The sequence below is a fragment of the Coffea eugenioides genome, chromosome 9 (assembly GCF_003713205.1).
Source record: "Coffea eugenioides isolate CCC68of chromosome 9, Ceug_1.0, whole genome shotgun sequence".
NCBI lineage: Eukaryota > Viridiplantae > Streptophyta > Magnoliopsida > Gentianales > Rubiaceae > Coffea > Coffea eugenioides.
The window spans coordinates 11,405,974-11,416,221 of NC_040043.1; the positions used below are offsets into that span (position 1 = coordinate 11,405,974).

General features: G+C 33.1%; 1 non-coding gene across 1 annotated transcript; it reads right to left on the reverse strand.

The window, feature by feature from the left end:
* Positions 1-9,700: 9,700 nt before the first annotated feature.
* LOC113748492 lies at positions 9,701-9,801 on the reverse strand. The gene has a single exon (XR_003464349.1). It is a non-coding gene; the product is annotated as a small nucleolar RNA Z122 (small nucleolar RNA).
* Between the last annotated feature and the right edge of the window lie 447 nt (positions 9,802-10,248).

A 10,248-nucleotide genomic window follows, 5' to 3' on the forward strand; every position in this document is an offset into this window, starting at 1 on the left:
ATAAACCCAAAAATGGAAAATGAGAAACAAAAGTGATAACAAAGGCTTAATAAACATATAACGGCGATCCGTAATTCCTTAGCCTTTGTGGTGGTGATGTACCTATAGAAAATACACAATAAGCAACTCAAGGTACAAGAAAATATATGAGGAAAAGAAGAAAAAGAGAACCAAGGAATCTGCATTTTTTTTTTTTTTTTGCTCCGAAAACGCGACTCATCAAAACGCGCCAACAAGCCGCGTTTTGTGAAGTCGCGTTTTATGCACAAATCTTGCAGGAACAAAAACGCGACTGTGTTGTAAAACGCGACTTTGAGTCGCGTATTTTAAGGCGCGTTTTCAATTTTTGATCAGGCTGGAAAACGCGACTTCCTGTCGCGTTTTGATGCGCGTTTTCTTCAGTATAGGCGCAGAATCGAAAACGCGATTATGGAAAACGCGATTCTAAGGCGCGTTTTCAACCCAAATGCGTTTTCTTCTGCGAAATTTTTGCAGAAAGCCAACTTTGAAAAATTACAAATGATACCCCAATTTCCCAAAATGCATCATAGATCATTTGTTTGCTAATATACTCAATGCATGCACATGTAAAATGATCAAAACATGCATTTTAACCCCTTGTAACGAATCAAAAACAACAATTACTCAAATCGAGGGGTTGAGTTCCTTGATCAAATTTCGTCTTTTTCACCTCATTTGGTCACTTTTGCTTTCATTTCCAATACCTACAAATGAAAAATAACAAAATAACTCAAACACATACTTTAAACATAAAATCACACCAAAGTAACATAAATAACCAAAACATTGGGTTGCCTCCCAATAAGCGCTTTTATTTATAGTCGTTAGCTCGACTATTGAACCTCATTTTTCAAGGAGGTTTAGTTAACGAATAATCCACCATTTTAGGCCGCGGTGGATCATTAAAAGGTGGCTTTATCGCGAAAGCCACATAATCTAATGATGTGAGAAATGGAAGTGGCTTACCTATTCCAAGTGTTTCATAAATATTACCTTGAAAATACATCACTTGAGAACTTACCAACGAAGATGCCATGAGAGGATCTTGGGCAGCAATACCCTTAGAACCTATACTTTCAATGCACTCCTCAAGAGGGGTGAAAAATGAGTCATTAAAACTCACCTCTTGAGGTTCAAAATTAGTTTCAAAGGTATTATCATGTGAAATGGATATTTGCTCATTGAAATATAATTGAGATTCATCCAAATGCAATCCATTTTCACATACAATATTTCCACCATTCATGCTAGGATCATTTTGCAAATTATTAGAGGAAATAACTTCACACAATACATGTAATTGATCTTGTATTCTACCAAAGTGAGAAGCCAATTCATCTATCCTTTCCTCAATCCTATCAAAACGGTCGGAAGTCATATTAGCTAATTTTTCTATAGCTAACTCCCAAGATGGTTTTGATTCATATTGGACACATTCAGATTGGTAATCATAAAAATATGAATTATCACTATAAGTACATTGATTATTCCAACCATAAGCAGGAGAATTGCTCCAATTAGCACTATATCGATCAAAACAGGGATTGTAATGCTCTAATTCATCATAATAATCCACATTTTGTGCTTGCATACATGTGTTAGTAGCATGATAATCTCCACACAAGTCACAAATCACATGATAAGAATTAAAAGCATTAACATTCCTTCTCTGCTCAATTTCATGCATCATGGTGTCCATTTGAATTTGTAACTTAATTACATCAAATTTTGCCTTTAAGCACCTTAAACCATCTTCAAAAGACATACATTCAGTAAATTCTTGGTTACCTCTGTTGAAGGAGCTTTGCACTTGGTAACCATCCATTGTCAAACTTTCATTTCTCAAGCATTGTCCTCCAAATTGACCTACCCTTCTCATCACCTAAAATTGCTTTTAAACAACTTAAGAGCAAAATTAGTAAGAAGAATAGGTGATAAAACACATACACATATAAAACACAAAAATAACAGAAAATAACATTCACATTATAACTAATATTATGTCTAAACTAATAAAGTTGCTCTTCACACCGATATTGCCAAATCTTCCCCGGCAACGGCGCCAAAAACTTGACGGGTATTTTACATACGTGCAAGTTAAAAAACCGAATTACACCCGTTCACTGCAAGTATACAGATCAACTAGTAGTTTAGGGTATATATCGGGTCGATCCCACAGGGAAGAGTGAACAATTACCGGTATTACTAAAGTTTCTCTATTATTTAGACTATCAATGAATGATAAGAAATTTAACCTACTGCACTTATACAAGAAATTAACAAATAAAAGCTCCTTAGGTTGTGGTATCCCTAACTACTCATGCAAGTGTTATATTTGGATCATTGAATACTACATCTAGGCTAATTATGGTGTAATTTCCTTATGCATTTGAATCCTACTTTCGTAGTGAATCAATTATACTTATAACTAATCCATACCTATTCTCATGGTTATGAAATTAGCTACAAGTTCATTTCTTCAGTGAAATTACATGAAATGAATCACTAAAAACCACATAGGTGCACATCTACTTTCGTGAGTGTACTCCCTATGTTTAGCACTTCTTGAACTAATGTTAAATCTCAATTTTCATTGCAGAAATAACACCTTAGATAATCAGAATTAATGGTACCAGATTAATCATGATTTCAAGAGCCAAAGTGCTAAATAACTTGCTCAAATACTAGCAATCAAATAGCCAAATAATAAACACTAACAATCATAGGAAGTTCAACCAAACCCAAGGTATAAACTTTAAAGACACATAAATAACATAAATTCCAGAAATTGCATATTAACTAAATTTGGAATCAAGTACAAAAGATAAAGAATTGGAGAAGAGATGACCCTTGTCACATGAGTTTCAACTCCTCCTTCTTCATCTCCATCTTCATCCTAATCTAGCAATATACAAGAATGGATGAACTAACTAGCTAAACTAACCTACACTAAGGAAATGGAAAAGCTACATTTCTGCACTCTTCAGGCTCTCTCGTATCTCTGCATGTCCTGGTTGCTCCCTATATAAACTGCTCCAAAAGCTCCTTTTCCATTGGTCCAAACTTGCTGCATTTGATTTCCAAATCTGAAATTGTTAAGATAGTCAATAGCCATTGTTTTTGACTTGAAAATATGCCAACTTTCTTGCCCTTTTGTCTTCTAAAGCATGTGCACCGAATTCTCTTGCAGATTGTAGCTGGAAAGTAGTCAGAACACAAGAGAATTGACTGAGCAAAATTGCAGAATTGCGGCCGGAAAACGCGCCTACACAAAACGCGGTTACAAGTCACGTTTTGTGTACTCGCGTATTCACTTTGTCCTTACTTCAGCTGCGATTTTCTCTATCATAAAGGCTGAACTGGATTTTTTGTAAAACACAAAAGTTGTAGCCCTTTGAGTTAGCTTTTCAATGCTTCAAGAATCATCCAAATCTGAGCTTTGTAGCCTGAGATATGATCGAAATACTAAACACTGGTCAGAGCTCTGTTTTCCACTTTGGACAGCTGAGTTGAATTTCGGTATTTCAACTTTTGGACTATGAAAACGGCTGAACTGGACTTTGATGTCTTCATACCAAATGTAGATATATCTCTTAGCTTCAAAATGGTACCAAGATCACCTTGATCCGATCTGTGTAACTCCAGATATAGTCAAAATACCAAAACGTGTCAGAGTTGTCAAAACCTGACTTTTCTTGATTCAAATTGCATTTTTCCTTTTTACACTTCATATTTTATTTTCACCACTTTAATCCATCTTCAATCATCCAAATATCTTCTCAATGCACTTCATTTGATGATTGAATCATTAAACCTACAAAATATGAAGTTTTTACCATAAAAATCCATAAAATGCAATGTTTAGCCATTTTAACATAAAATGTAGTTTTTTTTACCAAAACCTTAGTTATTTTAGTTATTAAACTAAATAATCAAACCAAAATTAACTAATAAAACACACAAAAAATACGTAAAATAAACTCTTATCACATGGATTCCTCTGTGGTTTTCCCTAAGGCAAATTCATTTACTTTGTTCTTGAATTTTCTTTCAAATGCATTACGATTTCGTATGTAGTACAATCTATGGAAAAAATGCTTTAAATATTTTTTTTCCCCTTTTGTGTATTTTTATGAGTTACTTGATCTTGTCTTTAGTGTGCAAAGAAGTGTTTCGGCAAAATACTATTGCCATTTGCATGCGTAAAAAAAAGAAGCCAGAGGTGAAAGCAGCATCATCACTACCACCTCCACCTCCGGCTACGCCTTCACCACTGCCACGTGAAGAGGATGTTCATGACGTGTTGGGGTATTACAATGAACCGGCAAATATAGTAATAAGAATTGGTTTTAAATCGTGATTGTATATCACTTTCGTTTAGGTTTTATTTGTTCGATATAACGTGCAAGAAATCTTGGATAAATATCTTTAGGATAAGATGAAATTTATTTGTCTTAAATTCTTATACAAAGTAAGACAAACCCTCTTGAACTTAAAAGTGCATTTTAGATTATTCAAAATAGTAGGAAAATGATTTTCTGCAGCAAATCACTCTCTACTTGACCTCTTTATATAAGAGAGATTGTTAAGAAACAAATGAAATTAATAAATACTTGTATGAATAGATTCAATGTATTGTGTACAAATTCATGCACTTTAATTCATGCATCACATGATATTATAATAAAAAACATGAATCTATTGTAACATTCAAGGATCTCCACATACATGAATATATTCATAATACTTTCGAATTCATGAATGATTATATATTTATCACAACGTATGTATATCTTGGAATCATTTGATTCATAATACAATACACGCATGTACATCATAAAATCACTAATACAAATTTTGAAAATTTCCAACATGGCGGAGGTCATCAACCATCCATATTGAGAGGAGACTTCAAACGGGTAGAAGAATTCATATACCACATCTCAAGAATTCCGGGGTTAGAAGCGTTGAAGTGGTTTCTGGACCGATCACGGAGACCCTATGGATGATCACTATTACCATCATGAATATGATTGTCCAATTAGAGGTATGCCATTGGCAATGCCACCACTGCCACCATCTAGGTATAGGGTGCCATTTGTACCACTGCTGCTGCCGCCGTCAGTACGAGAGATGTTGCCACCACAACGTGACTAAGATTATGTTTCTCCGGGACCATTTATGCCAAGTCGCCACCATGCATATGGATATGCTCGTGGAGTGCCTCCACCGGCTAATTATGATGACTACTGATGACTGGTGATGAGGAATTCTGGTTCTTGGCCTTGGCACACTTTGGACTTAATTTCCTTAGGATAATTCTGTTTTTTTTTTTTTTTCGTTTTTTGGCCATGCTATTTGATTCATTTTGTCGTACACATAGTCTAATGTTATATTCTTTTTCTAGGATGGAAACACAATAAGATTGTTATAAACTTTCTTTTGAATATTACTAGTCTCTCTCTCTTAAGTATATACGAGGTTATAATTGAATGCAATAGCCAATAACATTTTTGATACAAATCAAACAAATCCCATGACGAGGACTTTGCTTGAAAACATAAAAACTAAAGTTAATCTGGCATGAGGGAGAGTGGGAGGAAAAAATGAAAAGGAAAGGAAGAAAGATAAAAAGGGAAAAATATCATGAAAAAATAAAAACAAACACTAAGAAAGTTAATTATGTTAAAAAATATGAATAAAGGGGTTAAGTTCAAAAAGCTTGACGTTTTAAAGTGCAACTTAGGGTTTAATGCTAGGAAAACAAAATTCTAAAGTAACTGCTCATGAAAAAAAAAAAGAAGAAGAAGAAACAACTTAAGCATTTGAGTAGAGAATTCACCATTGGTAATTAATGAGTTTGATAATTAGAAAAGTTGTGGAACTTATTCTTTCTAGGTCTGAAAATTGATAGTATTAGGTTATCAACATTAGGAAAAAAGGGTTTCACGAAATCTTTGATCCAATTGATTAAACCTGAAAAGAAAAGGAAACGGTGGGACAAAGGCATTCAAGAATATACGAAAGCTGCCAAATCATGTTTTCCTTTCTGAAAATTATTTTAGTAAATGACCTTTCCATTCGACAAGCTATAAAGTGAAAAGGGTATCAGCAGAATTTGTCCATCGATATGGTAAAATCTCTTGAACTAAGCAAAAGTTTGGACATCTTCAGCCGATTTTACAGCATACAAAAAATAAAATAAAATAAAGAACCTGTTAGGTCGAGGGATATATACCATCCTCAATCTGTACCAAGAATTATTGTTAATGGAAGGCTAAATTGATGTATTAATTTATTTGTATGTTTTCAGGCTAATGTGAGTAACCTAGTGCATTTTTTAAGGCTAAATTGATCCATCAGAAGTACCATTAGAAAAAGTGTAAAAGCTTTCATAAGCTATTAAAGCATCTAGAAGAGTATATTGTGTAAAATGATACAAAAGCAGATTAATTTATCATAAACTGAACCAATGCGATGATTGTCACAAGGGATCAATTTTATGAATTGGAAGAAAAATTTCGTGGAATGGACGTGCTTAATCTCTTATTCAGCAAAAGGACATAATTTTGGACCATTTATTTTTGTACTCACTTTTGTGTAATGTGTGCATTTTTATGTTGACATTACACAGCATTCTATATACCAAAGTAAGCATATATGTCTTTGTTTTTTATGCAAAAAATAACACGGAATTAGGCTTTCTTTAAGTCGGAAATGAACTTGTTCTGTGATAATAAAGTAGAATCTCGAAGATAAACTGATACACTTCCCATTTGTGAAGTCTAATGATTAGCTAGCTAACATACTTACAAAAATTGTGTCGATTAGAGTTTCTACAACTCACTTGATAAGTTGAGCATGTTTAATATCTGTGCATCAACTTGAGAGAGACTGTTGAAATGAGTTGCAGATGGTAGGTGGTAGGTGATAGTTGTAAATATCTTGTTTAAATTTAAATGTATATTAATTATAGATTTGATTAGGATAATTATTATCAATTAGGTGGTTGTTAGATGGTAGTATAATTACTATTCTGTTGTAAGCATATATATATATATATGAGTATTGTATCATAGTAATTTTATAAGAAAGCAATATAGAAAAATTTTCCAATCTCTTTCTTCTAGTTTTTTCTTTTAACATTTTTTTCTCTTTGTACTTGTATCTTTTTTATTCCCCTTCTGATCTTTATTGCCTATATTAAGCTCAGGAAAAAAAATGCCATCTCTTGTTTATTGAGAGAAAATTAAAAAAGAAATCACCTTGCTTCTTCCTTTTTTCTTGGGAATTACAGTAATTGTTTTAACCACACAGTTGTTAACTACTTGTTTCCAGAGATTGATTGCCGCCTTAATTTCTTTCCCCCTACGTAATGGAAATTGTAGTAATTTGATTCTCTCAATATTTTCTTTACATCTTGCCATAAGATTCAGTTCATAATATACAGCTACCCATACTATATGCCAAAGTAAGTATTTATGTCTTTGTTTTTCATGCAAAAAATAACTCAGAATTAGGCTTTCTTTGTTAATTCAGCTTTCTAGTGCGTCCTTTCTGGAAAATTTTCCCTCAATTGGGTTTACTTCTTACTGATTAAAATAAGGGAAAATCGTTCAAAACATTCCTCACATTTTGCAATATAACTTTTTTTGTCTCTCACTTTTAAAAGTGTAATTTTATGTCCCTTACAAATTTACATTGGTCAAATTTGATCCCTACTTAGGTTTCTGACTAGTTTTTCGTTGAAATCAACCACGTGCCTTGCACGTGATCATTTTAAAGGGCAAAATTGTCAAATCAAATTTTATATAATCCGATCCATAGTTCATCACATTTTACAAAATGAATTTTTTCATCCTCATTGATTATGTGTACGAATAGCTTTTTTTTTTTAAACCCATGTATATATCTATTTGATTTTACCTAAACAGTGTGAATAGCATATAGTATATCTCTATTTAATTTCGTCTCAATGTACTGTTCAGATGAAATCAAATAGATATATATACATGAGTTTAAAAAAATATTAGTTTTCACTCATGTTCATTTCCTTTTACTAGAAAATTGAAAACAAAGAAAATATTTAATTCTAAAAATTATTGAGTATTTATATCGAATTAAATTTGGACAGAAAAAATAAACAAAGGAAAAGAATGACAAAAAGAAATAAGTAATTGGCACTTTCAAATTTTAAGACAATCACAAGGCAAGTAATTCAACTGTTGGTCTTAAAGGTGGCGAGTAGAAACTTCAGATTTAAGTTACAATTTGTTAGCATGACTATAGAATTCGAGTTAGGACCCATTAATTAGATGGTTTTATTATATAATTTAATAAATGAATTATTACCAAATGAGAAAAGGCCACAAATATTGAATAGATTCATATAGTGAAATCAAATAGATATATTCATGGGTTTAAAATAAAAAACTATTCGTACAGATGGTCAATGAAGGTAGAAAAAATTCATTTTGTGAAATATAAGGGACAAAACAATTTATTTTATAAAATGTGAGGAATTATGGATCAGATTATATAAATTTTTATTTGACAGAACTATGGATCAGATTATATAAATTTTTATTTGACAATTTTGCAATTTCACTCTTTAAAATATCTACTGCATATCTTTTTTCTTGCAGTTGTTTAAATATCGGAAAAAAATCAATAATTTAACCTACAGTCCCACAGGTCAACGTATCTTCAAGGGTGAAACCAGTAGGAGATATCACGAGTTCGTAGTCCCGAGTCCCTCATCTCAAGCTTTAGTCTTGCAATGGCCTTCCTGTTTGCAGATGCAACCAACCAAATCTGCCAGCAAAGACCCATCAAACTTGTTCAAGCCACCATAATCTGTCAAGATCACGCAAAGAAAAAAAAAACTCTATTTTTTGCTAAAATTTTGGCCTATAAATTGCTGCATTAATAATTAGTTTCAATGAAGAAAATGCTTACCAAAGCTCGGTTAGATAATATGCCAGTTTACTTAGTAAATAAGTTGAAATGAAGTGAATTCATCGGAGGGAATTTTGCCATTTTCGTCCCTAAACTTTTACACTAAAACCAATTTCATCCTTTATGATTTTTTTTAGCCAATTTAGTCCTTCGACTATTTTAAAGTCTCCAATGTAGGACTTTTGGGGCAGCGACACCATATTTTACATATTCTGTACAATCGATGATGGGTATATCTGTCATTTTAAATTAAATTCTTTAATTTAAACGGACCTTTGACTATAGTTCCTCTTCTCCGATGGGAATCTCATCCCATTCACCAGAAATTCACACAAACGCTCACTTCACACACACATATATATATATTCTTCAGTCCACGCTGAGAAAATTGAAGACTTCCTACTTTACGTCAAATTGATAGTTATCATCAAAATGAGGCTTAATACTTCTCACCCCTGTATGACTACCAATTACAGAATCTACTCCAACCCAATCATTTCCAGGTGTAGTGAACTGGCAAAATGTACTATCAAAAAAACTGGGAAACTAAAAGAAACAAAACGGGTAACTACTAAAACATGCAGGCCCAGATGGCAAATTTTCTGCTGAAATTGGAGACAGAGAAAAAATAAGATAAAACCCCTATTTAAAAAAAAAAAACAAATGGAAGTTGAAGTAATTGATTTGTTTTCCCTTAATAGTAGTCAAACTATTAAAGGTGTTTAGAATCAGACTGATGTGCAAAAGATTGTTCAGCACAGCCCAGATAATCTAATAGAACCTCTGAACAAACATGGTTTAACAGTCTCATCATTTCCCAAACCGCCCAATTATTTCAATGCAACATTAATATGAAGTTAAAGAGAAAACAAACACTGTAAAACTTAAATCCCAGATTAGCCGCTCAAGCAGAAGCGAGAAGTGCACCCCCCCTACCCACCAAAAACGGGGGGCGGAAAGAGAAAATGCGTGGAAATCCGATCTTCATGAGTTGGTCTTGTTTCTGAAAACTTGGCCGCTAACACTCTGGTTCTTCAGTACCCTTCCCCCTGCAAACCCAATTGTCAGTCGCACTAATAAGTAGAGGTACGATATTACTCAGCTCTTGATTTTTTGTTTTTTTCTTGGGAATTTTGTTTCATGATTTGAGTGTGTGTGAGAGAGAGTTTGTGCGAATTTCTGGTGAATGGGATGAGATTTCCATCGGAGAAGAAGAAGTCCGTTTCAATTAAAGAATTTAATTTAAAATGACAGATATACCCATTATCG